Genomic DNA, 23071 nt, shown 5'->3' on the forward strand with positions numbered 1-23071 from the left:
GATGGGGAAACAGGTTCAGAAAGGCACCCATTTGCCCATATACCTAATTGGACCTAAAACCCTACCAGAAAACCTCAATTTAGTCTCCAGTCTTAGTGGGTTCCATCGGGGAATTTATGACACTTCCACACTCCCTGGGCTTCCAGCACCTTTCTAAATGGCTTTATTTTTTTTTTTATAGCAATAATAACTGCCTGACTCTTATTTCTTTGTTGTCTGTTCTGCACTCCAAGTTTGGCTCCCAAGGCAGGGACCTGGGCTCTTTCCTTGTCAGTGGTCTCCCCAGCATGCACCATCCACCGGTAGATAGCCAGTGAGGATTTGTGCAATGAATGGATTTCTAAAGTCTGTAAGTCTAGCTACCTGCAATTGCAGAGGGGTAATGAGTACAGGTCATCTCTTTCAGCTAACAGGTTTATATCTTAACAGGGAGTTTTCTGTAGCACTTTAACTCAGATTTACTATCAGATTTACTGATAGTAAAAGCACCGGGCAGGCTGTTTGGGGGTTGAGCCTTAGGCAGAAGAATCTTTGCATCCATTCAGATCACCTTACCCAGGTAACTACCTGTACCTTAAGTGGTAGACTGGATCTGAATTCCAGGCTGTGCTTTAATGATGATTCTCCTGGTGGAAATTTCTGGTAGGAAAGAGAAACCGTTCTGGAGGGCTGCTTGTTTTGTCTGGGTAAGAGTTCCCCGCCAATGGCTTTTACTGCTTCTCAGACTGTCCTTGTCCCCTAAGTGAACTTCCTAGGGCTTATCATTTTTCTTACTCTATTTTTATGTTCTGAAAATGGGTTCCAATTAGCAACTTGACTGTTTATAGATCAGAATATCTAGCTTTTGGGGGGAATGGTGGAGGGCTGTGCCAATCAATGATGATGCAGTTCAATAGAATGGATGCAATTAGCGGGGTCTGTATATACAAATTTTCAACCGCTCTCTTCGGTATGAAGAGCACACGGTTCAAATCATTGTTAAAAATCCTCGGGGAAAAACAAACAAACAAACAAACAAACAAACAAACAACACCAGTTAGTCTAATAGTATAATTAGGAGCAAGAAATTTAGTCAGGACCGTCTTGAAATCTCCTTTGCCCAATTCAGGCTTTGAGAAATGGTGAGAGTGTGTGAGTGTGTGTGTGTGTGTGTGTGTGTGTGTGTACGCGCATGCGACCGGTGAAATAGGGGTCCTGCGTTTGCTTATTTAGGTTACCAGTTATTTTCCCACCCTCTTCTCGCAGCGTTTCCTTGCAAATCAAACCGTTCCTCTCCCTTCCCTCGGCTTCCTCAACCCGGAGGATTCAAAAAAGATGGAGAGAGACTCCGCCCTCTCATGAATATGCAACCGCGAGGGGCGGGGACGGAGCCGGGGAGACCAGCCCTGCGAGGAAATTGACCCAGGGTCGCGGGATCCGGCTCCGCCGGCCGCCCCGCCCTGCGCCCGCGCCCCCGCCGACCTGCGCGCCGGCCGAGCCGCGGGCCCGGGGAGCCCCTCGCCCGGAGGAGGGTCAGCGCCCTTGCCCTCGCCGGGGGCATGTGGCATCTGAGCAGCCCCTCGGAGCCGCAGGGAACTCCCGCCGGGAAGGCCAACGCCGGCCGGATTAACGTCTCCCGACGGCGGGGCCCGAGGTCCCGCCCTTTGTGGTGCAAATGAGGGGCGCTCAGGGGCCCCGGGGGCGGCGCTCGCCCGGGTGCAAGTTTGCGCGCGGCTGCTCCGAGACTTCCTTCACACTTTGAGCTCGGCGCGGGATGCTCGGATCCTCCCGGGGAGCCCCCTGCCATCGTGGAGGGATGCTGAGGAAGGTAAGTGGGTGTCCTTTGCCGGCTGTCCCCTCTCCCTCACGTTTGCAGGGGGGACCACCCAGCAGCAGGTGGCTGCAATCCTGTGCGCGTGTAACGCTTTTTCGGAAACGAGGGTGAGAGAAGGCGGGGGTCGGCGGCTCTGGGGAGGAGCCGGGCAGAGCCGTTGGACGGCGAAGGTTGGGAAAGTTGGTGCCCAGCAGGTGCAGTGGGCGAGCGCGCCGAGCGGTCCCCTGGCGCCCCGAGCACAAAGCCCGCGCGCCGGCGCGGCCGCGTTGCCATGGCAGCAGGGGCGGGGCCGAGCCACGGCGTGCCTGGGTTGCCGGGCGACGGAGGGGCGCGGGAGGGGGGGATGCAAAATCTTCGGGAGCTTTTCCCCAAGATGAGCCAACTTTTGTCTCGCCCCGATCGTTAACTCAAGTGTATTGGCCGACACTTGTCCTTCGGTGAGGCAATCAGGCTACCACCTGCTGAATGCTGTAGTCCTCTGCTTTCGAAATGTTGGATTGTGGTCTGATAGAAGGCATGGAAAAGTTAGAAAATACTCCTTTCTAAAGTAATAACAATAAGTACTCTGTTTCATATAGCATCAGCTGAAGGATATTCCTTAATTTTTATTTTTTAAAAAAGATTTATTTATTTATTCATCAGACACACACACACACACACAGAGGCAGAGACACAGGCAAAGGGAGAAGCAGGCTCCATGCAGGGAGCCGGATGCGGGACTCAATCCCTGGACTCCAGGATCACGTCCTGAGCCAAAGGCAGAGGCCCAACCCCTGAACCACTCAGGCGTCCCTTTATTATTAAAAAAATACGGAACCCGGTTTGGATGCATGCAGACGAATTGGCCTTCAACCTTCCAACATAGTGACCAAAATCTTTGCAAAATAAAAGCACATGCAGTAGGTAGCAGGCACAGTGTGAAACGTTCAAACAGTTGCATCTTAACATGTTTTACAAAGACACGAATTTCACAAAGCTTGAAGGAGAATATCTTTTTTTCACTGGACATTTTCTTACATGTAAATGTGCCAGATAATTTTGGCTTATTATCTCAAAGATTATTTGTTTTAGCCATACACTGCAGAAAAAATATTGGAAAGGAATTTGAATGCTCTTTTCCAGAGTAGTGATTGACAGCTACAGTAGTATTTTTACACCCTCCCTGCCTTTCCCATTTATCCTATTATAGCTAAAGCTATCTTTTGGTGTTTTTAGTTTGTTTCTCAGATTTTCATTGTGTTTGTCAAAGATACTGATCTGTTAATAGTTCATAAGCTGCATTCCACACATTGATTTATTTCTTTTTCTGCTTCCAATTATTTAATTAATTAACTTATTTAGAGAGAGTGCACGAGGGTAGGGATGGGTGGGCAGAGGGAGAGGGAGAGAGAGAATCTTAAGCAGGCTCCATGCTCAGGGCAGAACCCCACGTGGGGGCTCCATCTCATGACCTTGAGATCCTGACCTGAGCCGAAATCAGGAGTGGGTCGCTTAACCCACTGAGCCACCCAGGTGCCCCTCATGCCTCTGATTTGAAATTATCTATGTGGGGACGCCTGAGTGGCTCAGTCAGTGAAATGTCTGCCTTCAGCTCAGGTCATGATCCCAGTGTCCTGGGATGGAGCCCCCCGTGCCTATGAATAGAGCCAGACTTGGGATTAAGTGGTGAGAGAGACATACAAAGTTGAATTAGAAAAATTCACAGTTTAGGGAGAGGAAAAGGCTAGAAAGCAACTATAAATCCATTCTGATATGTTCTTTTTTTTTTTTTTTTCATTCTGATATGTTCTTATATAGAAATTGCACCCAGGATATCCCCTGCCACTGATCTGAACAGAGTTGAGCTTTGTGCTTCATCTATGCCATCACCTTTGCCTTTGCAATGCACACGTTATTCATGGACCGATTTAAACTCTGAGGAAGATGAGACTTGGAAAGTACAGTAATTTGCCTCAGGTCTTACAGTTAGTAAGTGGTAAAGTCAGGATCTAAATCCAAATATGACTGCTAGGACATGCTGCTGCTGAAGCATTAAATCTTTTATCCCCATATCCCTACCAAATTACTGTATTTGGATCATTCTTAATAGTGACTATAAATATCTAAAAATAATTATGTGGTTTTCTTTTTGGTTGAGATGTTTTCAAAGTCAGATATCTCTAAAGTCAAATATTAGTTGCATTTCTGAAGAGTATATGTTCTTTCTACTGGAATGTTGCTATTGTCAATTATCTTATTTTCAGGGGTCCCTGAGGAGCTAATGAAAAACAAAGAATTTGATTATTCAAATCAAGTTTTAAGAATATTAGAGATACTTGTTTATGAAAGCATTCTATTTTATAAATAATTATAGAATTAGATTTGTTTAAAGTAAAATACACTACTTAGCATTCCGGTTTTTATTACCTTTCTTCATTTTAAATCTTTTAAATCAGATTTATTAGCTTTTGCTGGCAGTGGCTTTAGTACATGATAGTTGGAAAGTGCTTTCTGAGTAGTTGTCCTGGAGAGTTCAGGTAGGTACCTGATTTGACCTGATCAGAACCCTGAAAACCACTGTGAACTGATTTTATAAGCGTATTTTACTATAAAAAATATTTTTCTAAATAGATTACAGGATCCATGAAGGCAAGAACCAGGTCTTTTTTGTGTTCAGAACCCATCTTTCAGTATCAAGTACAACATTCTTCATAAATATTAAGTGGCAGGAGAAACAAAAGTAAATTTTATTGGGCCAATGAAATATAGAGTAGAAATAATCCTTTAAAATACATAGTATCAAGAGTCACAAAAGTTCTAATTATTTGCTGATCTGTTTTTTTCATGGTACTATACTACAAACTTCTAGGCAGTACCTATTTTACCAATAGAAAAACTGAGCCACAGTGATTAGTATATAAAGTATTTTCCGAGGACGCCTGGGTGGCTTAGCGGTTGAGCATCTGCCATCGGCCCAGGGCGTGATCCTGAGATGTGGGATGGAGCCCCACGTCGGGCTCCCTGCATGGAGCCTGCTTCTCCCTCTACCTGTGTCTGTGCCTCTCTGTCTCTTTGTGTCTCTCATGAATAAATAAATAAAATCTTTAAAAAAAATAAAAGAGCATTTTCCAATGTTCTGTCTGAATTGAAATTCACAACCACCCCATGCAATAATTCCCATTACTATTTTTTTAAATATATAAAGACATAGAAACTCAGAGAAGTTGAGTGACGTGGTCAGAGTCAGCCAGAGAGGATACCAAATGATTTTATGCACTAGGCTCTTGAAAACTAGATGCTTTGGGAACCTAAGCCTCTAGACAGACACGGGGATGCCAGATGTAAGATGCCTTCCAAGGTTTCACATCTGGGCAGAAGGGAAGAGACCCTCTTTTAAAAGACAAGTATAGACAGAGTCAAGGCCAATGAAAGGAAGACATGCTCAGTAGGGTAAAAGAAAGTGAAGGGAAACAGTGAAATGAAGTTCATAAAAGAAGGAACCAGTGTCCACAATTGGTAGTGAGGAGCCCTGGATATATTAGTTTGCTAGGATTGCTCTAACAAGGTAGCACAGACTGGTTGATTGAAACAACAGACATTCATGGTCTCATAGTTCTGGAGGCTGCAAGTCCCAAGTCAGGGTGTCAGTGGGGTTGTTTTCTTTCTGATACCCTTCCTTAGCTTGCACATGGCCATCTTTATGCTGTATCCTCACATTCTCTTCCTCTGTGTGTACATATGTCTGTGTCCTAATCTCTTCTTAGGACACCTGTCCTGTTGGATTAGAGCCCACCCACATGACCTCATTTTACCTGAATTGCCTGTTTAAAGGCCCTGTCTCCACATACAATCACATTCGGAGGGAGGGTTAGAACTTCAACATGTGAACTTGGGGAGAACTCATTTCAGTCCGTAATGGAAAAGTGAACTTGATCTATTATTCTGAAGACATGGCCTATTGCAGTTGCTTTCTTCCTGCGAGTATTTTCTCCTGGCACAAATAAATGTTTGAGCAAGTTGTGGCAATTTTTTTACATCAGTGTATTCCACTGGATGTACAAAGGGGAAAAAAAGAGAAGATGAGAAGATATTCAGAACTGGATTCTTCTATATTTAGCTTGCTTCATACTTTATTTTCACTCTCACCTCTGGAGGGCCAGCTTCAAGCCTTGTCAAGTTTTGACAAGGGCAGACGAAGCAGATGATAATCCCATTGCCAGCTAGGTCTAACCTATCTCTCTGCCTTTTTTTGAGCTCTGGAGTGCATACAATTTGAGTCCTACAGTCTTATGCACTCCCTGTGTACCGTGATGAATCCAGTAAAAATGAACACACAATACTGAGAGGACAATGAAGCATAGATTTTACAACCCTCACAGCCATGGAGCTAAGCTAGGGTGACCTATCTGAATGGTTTTTCTAGCTTATTTAAATAAGATGTGTTCAGCGTAAAACTTCAGACTGTAAAAGGCAGCCAGAAGAATTTGAAAGTTTTCTCTGAGGCACTGAGCAGCTTACAAAGTTATAATTGGAATGTGTTGCAAAGACTCAAAGTATTAAAAAGCTGTGGTCATAGAATAACAGGGGCGAGGGGGAAGCCTGTGAGTCTTGTGGCCAGCGCCTTGCTCAAAGCACAGAGACTGCTTTGTAAAGGTAGGAATCAGTGCTGTGTTTCAAGACAGCCAAAGAAGATTCCAGAGTCTTCTATAATAAAAGTTTCTGTATCTAACCAGTCATCAGAATCTCAAAGTACTTTTGTTTCCTTGACTTCCTTCATTACTTCACGTTCAGCCTTCAGAAAAGGCTGAAACATACCTGTCTACTTTTCTTCATGCAATATCTTGTGATTTGCTAAAAGAGTTTTTATAGGTCACTTCTTGGCCCTTTTTTTGTAAGTTGAACTGAAACTCTGTCCATTGTTTTTAGGAATCTGTTTCTATTAGTCCCACAAAAGCTACCCCTCACCATCTGGCATTGTGGAGTTGTTATTTATGTCTTCATGGCACCTTCCTGACTTGTTCCCTTTGGGGACCATCCTATTTACGTCAAGTATGAGGCTCCGGACTATATTCTGAAATATCCCTACTGAAGAATATGCATCCAATATACTTGGTGGAGCTTTTTCAAGAAATACCAGAAGCTTTCGAAATGCACTCTCTGGATGTGATCCAGTAGCTTTCCATTCCATGATGGGTGGTTTCAGAAACAGGTTCTTGTGTGGAATAGCTATTGTTACCCAGCCAAAAAAAGAGTGCCTATTTCTCAGAGCAATGCATACTTAATTAGTAAAGGGATTGATGCCAGTGCCTGGAATTTGAAAAGTCAGCTTTGAAAGTTAGTGTAAGTCCCTGAAGGGCAAAACTATGTATTTTTCCTGATATGAGCCAGATGTTGGTCTAACTGGTCAGTTGTGCGTTTCGGCTGACATCGGTCCAGGAGGTGGGTTGACCTGCTTCATAGCTACTTCTGTGACACTTTTTCATTAAAAGTTTGCCTCAGAGGCACTCCCCTTAAATTAGGAGAAAAGTGCCAAAGATATGTGTAAGGAAAACCTACCGTCCATGGCTGTTTAGACTTCTCCAGATTTTGGTACAGTGAAATACCTTTCACTCCCCTGTGTTACTGAAGAAAATCATGCCCTTGAAGTGGCTTGAAAGTTCCCAGGCAGTCAGCAAGTATTTATCAATCACTTACTATCTACTCAGTGCTGACAGGGCATAAGAAGATGTATCATGAGTTTTCTCCTCAGGTAGCTGATCCTGGAGTTCCGGGTAAACAGGCATGAAAATAGGAAAGCTCTGTTGTGTGCACCGCTAGACAAAGGGCAGCCTCAGCTGGGGCTGGGTGGCCAGGGAGCTACATCCTCCTTCCTCTCTGTGGCTTTGAAGATGCTTATCTCCTTCAAGTTCTCATCTTCCCAACCCCCTAAGCCCAGGCCCTTTTTGGCTTTCAGAGTCTTGCTTCAATCCGGTAAGGATGCTCAAGAAATCCTATCTTTGAATGTGTTTACACCTGGGTGAGTCTGGCCACAGGATTCTAAGCCTTTATACACCTGGAGGAAACTCATCACCATTTGAAGGAAATAAAAGAAGGGGCTAGGGTTGAAGGAGCAGAAGAGACAACCATTTCTAATCTCTTCCCTCACTAAGAGTAGTTGTAAATCCTTGGCAAGCCATAAAAACACTGCTTGAGTGTACATTTGAAGGACAGAAAGGTATGTGGCAACAACATAAGACTATGAGACTGTGTTGAGGGCAGCAGCAGGGCAGAGAGGAGAAAAACACTGGTCCAGAACCCTAGATGGTGACAGAAGATAGGGCAGCAGCAAGTGGTCATTATCTCAAGCCTGGGAAGAAAATAAACATGGCAACTGGGAAGCCAGCTCCGGAAACAGAAGTACCCCCTGGGGTTATCCTCCGGAAGCCCCAAGCTTCACACTCCTCACCCACTGGACCCCAGCTGAGCAGCAGGGATTTGGAGCTGGAGGGGTCCTCTGTAGGAAGTGTAGATGCCTCTGTTCCTTGCCTTTCAAGGCGGAACATACATTCAGTTCAGTGTTAGATTTACAAGAAAACAAGTTTGCTTGTTTGTTTTTCAAGCATACCACTGTTTCATGTGCATGCATTCAGTATTTGGGGCTGGCTCCGAGACATAGTCATTGTATATCTATTGCTAAGGAAAATATATGCCAAATTCCAAACAAGTGAAATGTATTTTTATTGCACTAAGTGTTTGTGAAGATTAGTGAAGATTAGTGCAACAAGAACTTTATTTGGCTGGCCAAATGTAAGAGCAAAGAGCATCAGTGGAGGGTTAGGACATGTGCATGTAAGCTTTGTGTCTAATACCAATTAAGAAATGTTTAGCAAGCCAAATTCCCAGAGGTTACATTTTGTTATCTGTAAGAGGAGGGACTTGATTACATAATTTCTAAGGCTCTTTATTGTCTGGAATCCTGTCCTTTCTAAAAGGCAGCCTGAAATGGAATGTGTCTTCTCTAAGAATCCCAAATGCTCAGTCCTGTGCCTTTTCACCCATTAGTTTTCCAGGGACCCTATGGGACTATAACTGTCAGTGATAATGTTACCAACCTGTTTTCATGCACAAAGTTGGGAAAGTCCAGGAAAAGTTTTAGAGGTGAGAAGTTACTAGCTTTTCTTAATTCATACTCTCGGTTCATGGCTTTGTAAAAATGTAATTGTCTTTGGATGCTCCTGGCTTTCGTGTCTTGACTGTGAGCTCTCAGCTTTGAGAAGCCATCAGGCTATACAGCAGTCATAGTGCCATAAAATGTCACAGTCCTTTGAGGCTGTTTTTGTTGTGATTATATTATATTTCAAGTCGAATATCACAGGATGTATCCTCAACCCAAACGCGTAATTTCTTTGGATTGGGAACTTAGAAGGATATCCCTGTGTAGTCAATTGCAACAAAACAAAGTGAAGTACAATTATCATTTAGTGTAGAATATGTAATAGGGTAAATACTTACATATTTACAAATAGTGTAAACTATGAAGCATAACATGAAATTCTGAAAAATTTTAAATTTTGGTATTTTAATTTATATTTTAAATGAACTAGTGGATCAAAGCTTAAGAGAAAAAAAAAAGAAAGAGAACAATTTTTTCCCATCTATCTCTTAAATATGTCTGTGACTTGAAAGCTAGGAACCACACTACTTATACTCACATTTTTAGTGGGTTGGAAGATAGTTAAAATAATGTGGAAATCAACTGTTCCTCTGTGGGAATATATTCTCTGGAGAAAAGTGTAAGCAGTTTTACAATTAAATATATTAATCACTGTCAGCTCTGGGAATCTGCCCAAACAAATCATTGTTCCAGCAATGTTTGTGTTGAGCCAACTTGAACAGTCAACCACTGAATGAAGCACTTTTTTACCCCTAAAAGACATGATTTGGCCGGTAAGAATTTGGCTATGCAATTAAATGTTCACCAATTAGGAGCTAAAAGCTCTGGATTTGGAAAAGTTTGGTATTTTAATGATCCAAAGTATAAATAGTTTTTTACCCCCCACAATAAATAACAGATGTAAAAATTTTAATTTCATATTGGCCAGTCTTCACAGCCACACTGCAAGCCGTATACTAAAGGTATTGAGGATAATAAGAAAAACTAGAATGCCACTAGCAGTGAGAAACTATTTTTAAAAGAAAAAGAAGGGCCAATTCCTTCAGAAAATGACTTAAGATTCTTTTCCTATTAAACTTGAGAAAAGTGAAAGAATTTTCCAAGAATGTTGACCAGTGATGGAGTCTCTGTCCATCTAGTAAAAATACAGTTTTTACTAGAACTCTAATCAGAAGTTTAGGAGTCACATTGCCTCTTCTAAAGGCAATAGGAGACAACATGATCAAGATTTGATGAGTATTATACCTGCAGATTTTAATCGCAGGCACTTTGTGCTAGTTATGACTAGATGGGTGTAAAGGAGAAGAGACAGCAGAAGTCCCCAGCCACTGAATGGAAGGCACCAGGCAGGACAGAAGCTACGGAAGCAGACTGGAAGGAGGGTAGGGACAGTGCTTCCCAGTGTCCTTGTTTGGCTCTTTCTTTGGGAAAGGTGCTTCTGGAATTTTTACTGGCATCCGATTTATGCAAACAGCTTATGAGAAGATGGGAAAGATTGGGGCAGCCCGGGTGGCTCGACGGTTTAACACCGCCTTCAGCCCAGGGCCTGATCCTGGACACCCAGGATCGAGTCCCACATTGGGCTCCCTGCATGGGGCCTGCTTCTCCCTCTGCCTGTGTCTCTGCCTCTCTCTCTCTCTCTCTCTCTCACTCTCGCTCTCTCTCTCTGTGTGTCTCTCATGAATAAATAAATAAAATCTTAAAAAAAAAAGAGAGAAGATGGGAAAGATATAACCCAAGTAGCTGGGCTAAAGGCTATGTATGAATTAGATGATAGAAAACAACATCCTTCATTAGTTATTTTTATTCAAGTAGTTTCATATTAAACATTAGTGTTCTTGATGGTTTAATTTGCTAATTGAACAAAAAGATCTATCCCGCTGGTTTACTAAAAATCTAACTTAAAAAACTGATGATTTAAAACATGGGTTTTCATAGTGGGAAAGATGGCAGGAAAGCACGAAAAACTCTTATTTTACTTAGAAAATTAAGTGTATTAATTTTTAAAAATTGTGTGAATTTAAAAAAATATGTAACTTATTTATGTGCTGCGAAATTAGAGGGTAGAAAACAGCATCTACTGAAAAGTCGCCTCCTGTCTTCTCCTGTCTTCCACCCCACTACCATTTCCATGTCACCAGCTCCCTGGAAGCTGCCAGTATTACCTGCTTCTTCCATATGCTTCAGAGGAAGTCTGGACCTGTGTTAGTGAATATAATTTCTTTTATCCCCTCTCTATTTGTTATATAAGTGATGACATCATCCACATGCTATTCTGGATCTTTCATTTTCAGTGAATAATGCATTTTGGAGATTATTCCTTATTGGTACATAAAGCAATTCTCCATTCTTTTTTCTATTGTGGTAAAATATGTATAACATAAATTTTATTATTTTAAAGCATACAGTTCAGTGGCATTAAGTACTTTTGCATTGTTGTGCAACCATCAGTACCATCCATTTCCAGAACTTTTTTATCATTCCAAACTGAAACTCTGTCCCCATTAAACAACAGCTCCCCATACCCCATAGCCCCTAGTAACCACCATTCTACTTTCTGTGTCTACGAATTTGACTCTTCTAGTTTGGCTGTTCTAGCTGCTTCCAACAAGTAGAATCCTACAATATTTGTTCTTTTGTGTCCAGCTTGTTTCACTTAGTATAATGTCCTAAAGGTTCATCCATGTTATAGTCTATATCAGAATTTCATTTCATTTTAATGGATGAATAATATTCCATTGTATGTATATACCACATTTTATTTATCTGTTCATCTGTCAAGGGACATTTGGGTTGTTTCTCCTTTCCTTCATCTTTTTTGATGGCTGCATAGTATTCTGTTCTGTGGTTATAACAATACAAAAACCAGTTTCCTATTGATGGTCAGGTTATTTCCATGTTTCAGTGGATAATTGTGAACTAAAACCATTTCATACATGTATATCTATTAAACTCATTTCTTGAAATGGATTTGCTGGAAAAAATGTTATAGGTATATTAAATTTGAGGCCATTACTAAATTATCCTCCATGGAAATTATACCAATTTTACACACTCTTTAGAGGCTGTCTGTTTCCCTACCTCTTTACCAATACAGAGTGTTACCAAACTCCTTCATCTTTGTTCATCTTTTTTTTTTTTTTTAAGATTTTATTTATTTATGCATGAGAGACATAGAGGCAGAGACACTGGCAGAGGGAAAAAGCAGGCTCCATTCAGTGAGCCCGACGTGGGACTTGATCCCGGGCCTCCAGGATCACACCCCGGGCTGCAAGCGGTGCTAAACCACTGAGCCACCTGGGCTGCCCATCATCTTTGTTCATCTTATGGTGGAAAAGAGTGTCTCAGAATAGTTGCAATCTCCATTTCTCTTATCTTGAGTGAACTCTGGGAGTTTTAGGGCCTTCCCTCCACCCAGGACTATCTTCATTTCCTTTGTTCATTTCTCAATTGGGCTATTGAATCCCCCCCACCACCTCTGCTATTATATTGGCTGTTGTTGAAAAATTTGCTTTTGTTTGGAATCCTTAATATAGCTTACGGGAGACTTTTGGAGACTTTTTGGAGCTCTGCTGTGAAACAGGAGCTTTGTCTAAGAATAATGGAACCTGCTTTTCAACACCATTGACCAAATGCTGGCTCCATGACAATACATTTTACTGAGGGGACAGACCATCTGATGCTGTAGGAGGCTTTATTGAAGAGGTTATATTCAGAAGAAAGTGTATCGCTGTGAGAACATTATAAAAACTTCTCACCATGTGTTTTAATGCTGTTTAGGATTTACTCATCTTCCAAAAGGTAGATGTAAAAACCCAAGGTAATAAATAGCTTGGTATATACTGAAAAAAAAAAAAAAAAAAAAAAAACCACCACAACAACAAAACAAAATAGCATATTGTTAAATTTCATTTTGCTAATCCAAATACCCCATCCTGGATACCTCCAAGTCAATAGGCCCCACTCTGGACTCATGTTCCTTGGACCCACAAAGCTCGTCCTCAGTTCCTCAACTTCCCATGTGGATTTTCTAAGGCAGTTGTAACTCTCCTCCATATCCAGCTGGCTTATTGCCAGTGTCCCTACCATGTACCCACCAGCCTGGGTCCCCATGTCCATCATCGTGTCCAGACCCCCACTGGAGCTCTTTGGGGTTACTGGAGCAACCTCCAGCTCATCTTCTGTCTCCAGAGTTGTCCCTGTTCAGTAGTCCTATAATCTGTAGCCAAGAGCGAAGTTTATGAAATGCAAATCAGATTGGCACATCTTTGCTTAAAATCCTTTGATGAGGGATCCCTGGGTGGCGCAGCGGTTTAGCGCCTGCCTTTGGCCCAGGGCGCGATCCTGGAGACCCGGGATCGAATCCCACATCAGGCTCCCGGTGCATGGAGCCTGCTTCTCCCTCTGCCTGTGTCTCTGCCTCTCTCTCTCTCTCTCTGTGTGACTATCATAAATAAATAAAAAATTAAAAAAAATAAATTAAATTAAAAATAAAATCCTTTGATGGTGCCCTTTTGCCCCTAGGATAAAGCTCAAACTCCTTAACAGGGCTTCCAAGGTCAGCTCGCCCTGGCGAGCTGACCAGCTCTCACTTATCCCTCGAGCCTCCTTCACTCACCCTTTTTTCTACACTTCTTCTTCCCTTTGTCATCTTTCAGTTTCTCAAACTCAGGGTGCACACTCATGTTTTGGGAACTTTGACATTTTTTTTTTTAAAGATTTTATTTATTTGTTAATGAGAGATACAGAGAGAGAGGCAGAGACACAGGCAGAGAGAGAGAGAGAAGCAGGTTCCATGCAGGGAACCCGATGTGGGACCCGATCCAGGTCTCCAGGATCACACCCTGGGCAGAAGGCAGGCGCCAAACCACTGAGCCACCCAGGTGTCCCGGGAACTTTGACTTTTCTGGAATGTTCTCCCCCGTTCCATTCCCTCTACCCCCTCCACCTGGAAAACTCCTACTCACTCTTGATCCAGCAAGACCTGCCCAACACTCCCCGAGTCTGAGTCAGGGGTTTCTCCTGGGCCCCTGAATATTTATCTTACTTGACCACCCTTTACTTGGAGGGCCTGTTTCCTTGTACAAATAAGTGCTCCCCACCAGACAGTAAGTGCCTAAGGAGCAGGACCATGTCTCCATTGCCCCCACAACTAAACACATTGATTGCTCATAAGTGTGATGAATGGTTGTTGAAAGATGCCTAAAGAGCTGAAAGAGAGTGTCTTCTGGGAATGGAGTGTTGCTATGTGTGAGTGGGTTGTGATAATATGTTACATATTGAAACCTTGAATGCCTTCCCTGCAAATTCTGAAATCTGTGCAGCAAGTGGGTGAGGTTAGCTGTGCTTTTATTTGCTTAATGGCATGCTGGCCTCATGAGTGTGACACTGAGCATAAGACTTGCTCAAGGTCAAGACTGGGTAGCTGGGAAACAAAGGGCACCTGCCAATATTCTGGGCAGAGTCCCAAATAGGGAAGGAGCTCCCTGAGGGCAGTTGGGGTGTTCAGGTTTGGGGCAGAGGTCCCAGCTGTGGTCTGTGAGGAGGGGATTGGTTTTGAGCATAACATAAATTGCCTTGGAGTATAGCCTTCAAGAGAGTCTCTGCTGTCCTTTCTTTTTTAATACCATCACGTCCTCTTTTTGAGAAGTAAGTGTGGTTTGGGGCTGATTCAGGACAAGGAATCCCGTGTTTGCAAAACAGAGTCGCTGATTTGGGACTTAGCATGCAGTAGAGTAAAAATAATAAAGGTCCTGCTTTAGTGGATTCTGTCTAAAGTAAGCAAGCAAATCGTGAGCTTAAGACACTCTTGAAGGGCATCCCTCCTGCTCACCAATTCTCCTTGGAAATTTACCGTGAATGTCGTGGTCATAAGAAATTTTTCCTCTGCCGGGCTTCCCCTGCAAAATTAGTGTGATCCAGCTTCCCGGTGACCAGTGGTCTTTGTGCTGTTATTTTATTCTCTCCCTCCATAGGTCAATAGAACTAGTTTTCATGGCGAGGTTAACAAGGAAAAAGAGAGGGGATTGTAACTGTAGTACAGTTCATGTTGCCATTGGGATCAAAGGCACCACTTTTGAGGACAAGCGTTTAAGAGGTAAATATTCATCTCATTCCTTAATACCAGGAGAACCGAATATTCAAAATACTGTGTGACCTCTATTTATAGAAGATTGGGCCAGAGAGACTGTACTAGTTGGTGTTGGGGAATGCAGTTTTTGTTTTGTTTTTGAGAAGAAAAATCTTATTATTTTTTTAAAGATTATTTATTTATTTATTAGAGAGGGAGAGAAACAGGCAGAGGGAGAAGCAGGCTCCATGCAGGGAGCGGGTCTCGATCCCGGGTCTCCAGGATCACACCCCAGGCTGCAGGCGGCTCCAAACCACTGCACCACTGGGGCTGCCCGGGAATGAAGATTTTTAATACACTGAAATGTGTAAATATATATAGTGACCCTGAACAGGAGGAAGAAATGGTCATGATGACCACATGGTTATTGTAATGATAGGAGCTAATGTTCTTAAAGCCAAGCCCTCTGCTAAGTGTTTTACCTGGATTATTCCACATAGCTTTTGCAATAAGATACAGAGTCTGTAAAATAATTAGGCCCACTTGCAGCTGGATGACTGAGGCACAGCACACTCCCTGATGCTCCCCAAGTGTTCGGCAGAGAGCTGGAGTTGACCCAGGTGCTCCGAGCCCTGGACACAGCACACCCCCTCAGTGCCCAGGAGCCATGGCCTGGGGTGAGCCAGCTGCTTCCAGCTGGGTGACCCGTGCAGTTTACAGAAGGCCCCGCTTCAGAGCCACATGAGGCACACAGGCTGTTGCTAGGATTAAATATAACAGCGTCGTGTCTTAGAGTAACACTAAGTCCTACAAGAAACAAAGCCCAATGTTCTGGTGGCTTGATGCAGGAAAAATGTACTGTTTCACTAACGGCGGAAGGCAGATGTTCCTGGTCAGTGGTGGGTGGCTCCTTTCTCACAGTCTGCAGGGACCTCAGTTCCTGAAGCTTCTAGCACCTTCAACAGGTGATTTCCAGGCCCCCAGGGCCTGGATGACTTACCCACAGGCCAGGGGAAAGGTGTTGGCAGGAGTGGTGGCAGATATGAGGCCTGGAGAGAATACCATTTGGGAGACACCTTTAAAAAAAAAAAAGTGGCCTGTGACCAAATTGCTACAGATCCTTACAAGGCCCAGATGGGGCCCTGCAGCCGAGATTCATTGGTTTCATGGCACATGCACCTCTGTAGTTTACACTCCTTTGGCTGGACCCTGGGGGCTGTCGAGTACCCAGAAACATGTCTGGTATGTCCAGGTGAAATCACTGCTAGAAGTCTCTGCTACATGTATGAAAGTACTTCTAGCACATGGCAAAAGCTAAATAATAGTGCCAGCCACTGGTTTATAATGCTGCATGAGGATTTCTATCAAGACCAGCATGCCTTGATGGTTACTTGCCATTTATACCAGTGTGTGTCAGGCATTGTGTTAATGCTGGACCTACAAGCAAGCTTAAGTGTTCAACAGCCTAGATGAAGAGATACCATGTTTCTTTAGAAAAAAAGAATGGACAATACAAAACCCTGTCACCAAAGAGACAAATGTAGTATCTATACGAGTAATCCTTTTGGGGTGGGCAGACCGATCAGAATGTGTGTATACACATACCCACAAACATACACATACATGCACATGTGTGTATATATCAGAATATACATGTATCTTTATCCAGTTGAAACAACCTAACTTATAAATTAATAAAACATGTGTATAGGGACATATAGAATTTTTAAAATTTGTTTATAGGGATGTGTAATTGGAAAGGTATGGAGACCATTTAACTTGACAGTAGATGCCCTAGGAATAAAATGGCAACATAACCTTTTAGAGTGTTTTTAAAAAATATTTTATTTATTTATTCATGAGAGATACACAGAGAGAGAGAGAGAGAGAGGCAGAGACACAGGCAGAGGGAGAAGCAGGCTCCCTACAGGGGAGCCCAATGTGGAACTCTATCCCAGGATCATGCCCCAAGCCCAAGGCAGATGCTCAACCACTGAGTCACCCCGGTGTCCCAACCTTTTAGAGTTTAATATGCACACACCTACTGGGTACAGTACAGACATTTTAAAAGAACACTCTGAGACAGAAAGATACTGTCTTTGAAGGTTGATGTGATGGTTAACTTTAGGTGTCAACTTACCTGGACCACAGGGTGCCCAGACATTTGGTTAAATTTTGTTCTGGGTGTTCTATGGGGTTATTTCTCTTTTTTTTAAAATTTTTTAAAATTTGTATTTATTTATGATAGTCACACAGAGAGAGAGAGAGAGGCAGAGACACAGGCAGAGGGAGAAGCAGGCTCCATGCACCGGGAGCCTGATGTGGGATTCAATCCCGAGTCTCCAGGATCGTGCCTTGGGCCAAAGGCAGGCGCCAAACTGCTGCACCACCCAGGGATCCCTATGGGGTTATTTCTCGAAGAGATTAACATTTGAATTGATGGGCAGGGTAAAGCAGATGGCTCTCCCCAGTATGGTAGTCCTCATCCAGTCCACCCAAGGGGAAGTTTGCTCTTTCTGCTTGTCTCTGAGCTGGGACATCTGTCTTCTCTCACCTTTGGACTCAGATTGAAATTTATGCCATCAACTCTCCAGCATGTTGACTCACCGGGGAGATCTTGGGACTTGTCAGCCTCCATGACCATGTGAGTGGATTCCTTATAATAGATCAGTTTTTCTCTCAATTGGTAGATAGATAGGTAGATATCTCCTATTGGCTCTGTTTCTGTGGAGAAACCTGATGGACACAGCTGGTTAGGTCCTTGCGGCAAAGCAGTGTTAGGCAAGGTGGTTCTCAGTCTGGCTGCCTGTTGAACCACATGGGGAGCTTTAAAAAAAAATCCCAACGCTTGGGTCCCTCAATCAAAGATTCTGATATAATTGGACCTCTTTATTTTTTTAAGATTTTATTTATTTATTCATGAGAGACACAGAGAGAGAGAGAGGCAGAGACACAGGCAGAGGGAGAAGCAGGCTCCATACAGGGAGCCTGACGTGGGACTTGATCCCGGGACTCCAGGGTCACGCCCTGGGCCGAAGGCAGACACTAAACTGCTGAACCACCCGGGTTGCTCCTAATTGGACCTTTTTTAAAAGCTCTCCAAGCATTTCTAATTCTTAAGGTCCCCTAGGGACGCCTGGGTGGCTCAGTGGTGGAGCGGCTACCTTTGGCTCAAGGCCTGATTGAGTCCCACATCGGGCTCCCTGTGGGGAGCCTGCTTTTCCCTCTGCCTGTGTCTCTGCCTTTCTCTCTGTGTCTCTCATGAATAAATAAATAAATCTTTAAAAAAATACATAAAATCTTTTAAACAACAACAACAACAACAACAAAAGGTTCCCAAGTGGTTGGGACTGAGAATTGGGACAAATTCTCTGTAGCATTGTAGGTGTTAGAAATGTGATTGGTCAGCACTGAGAAAGTGACCCTCTGTTTCAGGTGTGGGCTCAGACTGGCCAAGCATAGGACTGAGGAAGATGCCAGAGTGCTACGAGGACTAATTGCCATCTGAGACTGTCACTTAGAGGAATAGATAGGAATAGATAGCTACCCCCCACCCCTCCTACCCGATGGCCAACAGAGGTGGGGAGTGGAGCCTGGTTCTGTACTTGGAAGATGGCTTTGTGAGCATGTGGGCAGGAGAAAGGGGCCGCGAGGCTGGATGGTGTCATATATGGGACCCCTCACATCCCAACTTTGCCACCCTGCTGTGAGCCTTCCTCTAATTCATCCATGCCTGAGTTTACCCATCTGCAGAATTGAGATGGTTAATGACAGAGCCTACCTTCTAGAATTGTTGAGAAGATGGAGTTAATATATAAAGAGTGTTCAGAGCAAGAATTAATTGTCACTTGCTTAGTGCTCAGTAATGTCAGTTATTGTTCCTCATATGTTTGTGGCCCCTCAGCGAGATAGCAGATGTCTGGGATGTAGCCCTCCTTCACGTACAGTTATACTCTTTCTTCCAGTTTGCATTCTTTCCATTGCTGACCATTACCTCCCTTTTTGGTTCTTTCTTGACTATAGTAATTAATGTCTTTACTAGGTGTACTCAAGTTCCCTAGATCCAGAAGGCTGCATATATTTAAGTCTGAGAATAGCCCTGCCTAACTTCGGGTTTTTCTGCTTGGAACCTGTGTTAATTTTTAAAGTGCAATTCTCAAAGGGACTCTTTAGTTGTATATCAAGGTAGGATGTCTCACTTTTAGCCACATTATCTACTGACAAGGTGCAGTGGTGTCACCTGCGCTTTCAGAAAAGAGTGGAAAGCACTAGGAAAGATGTGGTTTTAAAAAGTCAGCGACCTGAGCTGCCACATAGAGGATGAAATGAGCCAGCTCTATGAAAGGCCATGAACATAGAATCCCCCAAGCGTGTCCTGCCATGGCAGATCAGAATCCTAAGCCTGATACTTTGCACCTGCAGAATTACACACAATTTATTGCCTCCTGGAGAAGGACAGAGTATCCCGGGGTCAGTGGCATTTATAGTTCAAGGCAACAGCTTTAGATGGATGACAAATTACTAAATGTGGTCATTTTTATTAATGGTTTTGGTTGATCTGCTACTAAGTAGTCTGGGACTGGTGTAAATTGCATTAAAATGCTGTTATTTCTAACAATGTGTTATGCACAAAATCAGGCATATTTCCCTTGTCAGCAATTTACAGCTATAAGGCCTGTCTGCAAATAAGAGATAACACCACCTCTCAAGAAGGCTGACATTGTTTCATGGATGCCAAGTACTTGATGCCAGATTCTGCTAATGACATTCTCAGCCAGGGAACCGATAGGATGTGCATTTATCATCCCCATCCCCCGCCCCTCCTCACAGACTGCCTATATTACATTCTTGAACCATAGATTCAAACCCACAAAGCTAAGATAAAGAATTTACCTAGAAAAACCCATCTTCTGGCAAGATGGAGAGAAACTGGTGGATCCCTCTCTGATGGGGTCTCTGGGTGCTTTCCCAGAGAACCCCTTCATCTGGCTGCAAAACCAATCCTACTCACAGCAGGTGATATTTATGCTGCTTGAGGGTGAGATTGTTGAATATTTGAACAACAGATTTCGTTAGGAAATTAAATTCATTTACTGTGTTCAAGGCACTAGTGGTTTGGAAGGCGGGGGATGCTTCTCTGGAGTCTGAGAAGTGGGAAGTGTGTCATGCTTCTTCAGTCTTTTTTTTTTTTTTTCCTGACGAGTAACAAGCAGTTACAACGAAACATCCTTCTTCTCAATAATGAGGTGATGGCCAAGCTTTGGAGTCAGAGCCCATTCTTGCAGGTTTGGGGCAGGCTGCTGCAGTTTGGGGTAAAGGAGGTGTATTCCTGGCACCATAAACTTCAACTTGGAAAAATTCTCTAATGGAAACATTCTCTAATTTCACTACTATAAAATGTATTAGGGGCTTAATACCCATAATACTGGCTTACAAAATCACCTTTAAAAAACTTTTGGCAAAACTAGGGTTTAAAAGGTCCTATGTGGGCTTATGTCATAAAGTTGTCAAGAATTTGAAACATAATGTAGCATGAATGGAACACTAACATCTCTAAGAGCTTCCTTCCAAGGAGGACCTTGACAGATTCTGCCGTGGCCCTGGAAAGCAGACTTAGGGTGAAAGCTAGAGGATGTTGGAGTCTTTCTTAATAAAGGCAGCACTTTCTATCCGAATAAAAATAGAGATATGGTTGAGAAGATTCACATATAGGGTTGGCCAACATTATTCTGAAGGCATCTTTCAGAGGTGAATTCTGTGATCCTCCAAGTGGTGGAAAGGCCCCACCCATACATAATTGGGAGCCTGTCTTTAATGGCTACAGGTGGGAAATGTTGGAGCTTCCTGTTCTTCAGTGAGTAATGACAAAGAGGGGAAAAATGAATGTAGAGTGACTTTTAAAATTTTATTTAGTTGTTATTAATTGATTGCTTCGCTTTGCAAAACTGGTGTCTCTGAGTACTACTTTTGGGATACAGAAAAGTAGAATTGTAATAGGCAACAAGCAATAGATTTTCTCCTATAACTCCTTGGAATTATGTAGAAAATAGCTTGTAACCAAGCCCTACATTTTAGGAATATAAAGCAGATTAGAAAGTAAATTTACATGGGGAGAAAGTAAATTTAAAGTATCTGCTTTAATCTACAAAATGTTTGCTTTAATTGTTACTAAATAAGTGAGCTAGTTTAGCTGTGTTCTCAATGGGGAGAAGAGTGATTTTGCTTCCAGGGGACATTTGTCAGGGTCTGGAGATGTTTTTGATTGTCCTGAGGTATGAAATAGGATGCTTTTAGCATCTGAAGGTAAAAACCAGAGATGTTGCTAAACATCTCTCAATGCACAGGATGGCCCCTAAGCAAAGAATGATGTCCAAAATGTCAATAGCGCCAATGTTGAGAAACCTTGGTAGTCATAGGATATATAGCAATCTTTTATTTGTTTTTGGAAAACTATGAAAAATTATGTGTTAAAATGATTTATCATTCATGGCTGATCTTCTGATTCCTAGAAAGACAAAGAAAGAATTGATCTTTGAACACATATGAGTTAAAGATTATTTTGTTTTTCCACTTTGCTTTGATCAGATCCAAGGAGAGTTCAGTGTTGTCCTTGGATGAATTCTATTTAACTCGGTTTGACATTAACATCAGCACTACTGGGTCTTAGTTTCTAGACTGGTTATTATTTCTAGCTTATTTTTAGAACATTGATTATACTGATAACTTGAAATGAATCATGCCCAGATGCAGAGCCACAGAAAGCAATCAGCTTGGGCAGGTGGCCTTAAAATAAGATGACAATATCAACACCAAAAAATGCAATCCTGTGGCTGACTGAGGTTTTCTTTTTGTAATAAATATGTGGTGTTATGTTCATCTTTATATGATATGCATTTTCATGTTTATAATAATCACATTCTGTGATCTGGATCATTCTGATTCTTCTTACCAAAATCCACTGGAAAAAAAAAATCCACTGAAAAAATAATGTAGATAGTGAAAGGCAGGGAAATGAAGAAGGTGATGTTAAGTAGCATATTTATTTGCAACTGAGAACAAAGGATCTAAGTCTGAAAAGAGGAGAGGATAGGGCAAAAGGCACAGAAATTCAAATTGGCAGCCTTCCCAACATGGAAAAAATGAAAACGTTCATCCTCTGGCCATGAGAATTCCTAAGAGTGAGGCTGCCTTGAATTGGATGGGAATCAGTGATCCATTACTCCTAGTACTGATCAGACTCCTAATAGCATGTGTTCTTTCCATATCTGATTTTCATTTTTTAAAAAAGATGTATTTATTTATTAGAGGGAGAGCATGTATGTGTGGAGTGCAAGTTCGGGGAGGGGCAGAGGAGGAGGGAAAAAAAGAATCCTCAAGCAGATTCCACACTGAGTGTGGAGCCTGATGTGGGGCTTGATCCCAGGACCCTGAGATCATGACCTGAGCCGAAATCAAGAGTCAGACCCTTAACTGACTGAGTCACCCAGGCACACCTGAGCTTCCTTTTTGAAGAGGGGCATGTGAGTTTGGAGAGCAGGTTAAGTGGAGAGGTACAGAGATACTGAACAGGTCAATATGGTGTCTATGAGATGCATAGGAATCGAGATATTCATTCTAGAAGAGAACAGACCCTTGATGGTGGTCTTTGAGGAAATGAAGGCTTGTGCATAGATTATGAATATATTAATTTCTTCTCCCTGCTGTAACATGTTACCAAAACACACACTTAATGGCTTAAAACAACACAAATTTATTATCTTATAGTTCTAGGGGGCAGTACAAAATAGATTTCACTGGGCTAAATTTAGGGTATCAGCAGAATTGCTTTCCTTCTGGAGGCCCTAGGAGAGAATCCACCTTCTAGAGGCCACCTGCAATCTTAGGCTTGTGGTGTCTTCCTCCAAAGTGAGTGAGCACATCACTGCAACCTTTGCTTCTACTGTCACATTACCTTCTCTGGCTATCCTTTCCCTCTCTCTCTTTATAAGGATCTTATAAGGATCCTTGTGATTACATTGGGTCCATCCGGATAACCCTGTAGATAGGTGTTATTATT

General features: G+C 42.7%; 1 long non-coding RNA gene across 1 annotated transcript in view; it reads left to right on the plus strand.

The window, feature by feature from the left end:
- The first annotated feature begins 1540 nt into the window (after positions 1-1540).
- The window catches only part of LOC119865917, a 67169-nt gene continuing 45638 nt past the window's right edge, over positions 1541-23071 (plus strand). The window contains exon 1 of the long non-coding RNA XR_005378456.1: positions 1541-1807. This is a non-coding gene — a long non-coding RNA (uncharacterized LOC119865917). The remainder of the gene's footprint in view (positions 1808-23071) is intronic.

The sequence above is a fragment of the Canis lupus genome, chromosome 25 (genome assembly GCF_011100685.1).
Source record: "Canis lupus familiaris isolate Mischka breed German Shepherd chromosome 25, alternate assembly UU_Cfam_GSD_1.0, whole genome shotgun sequence".
NCBI lineage: Eukaryota > Metazoa > Chordata > Mammalia > Carnivora > Canidae > Canis > Canis lupus.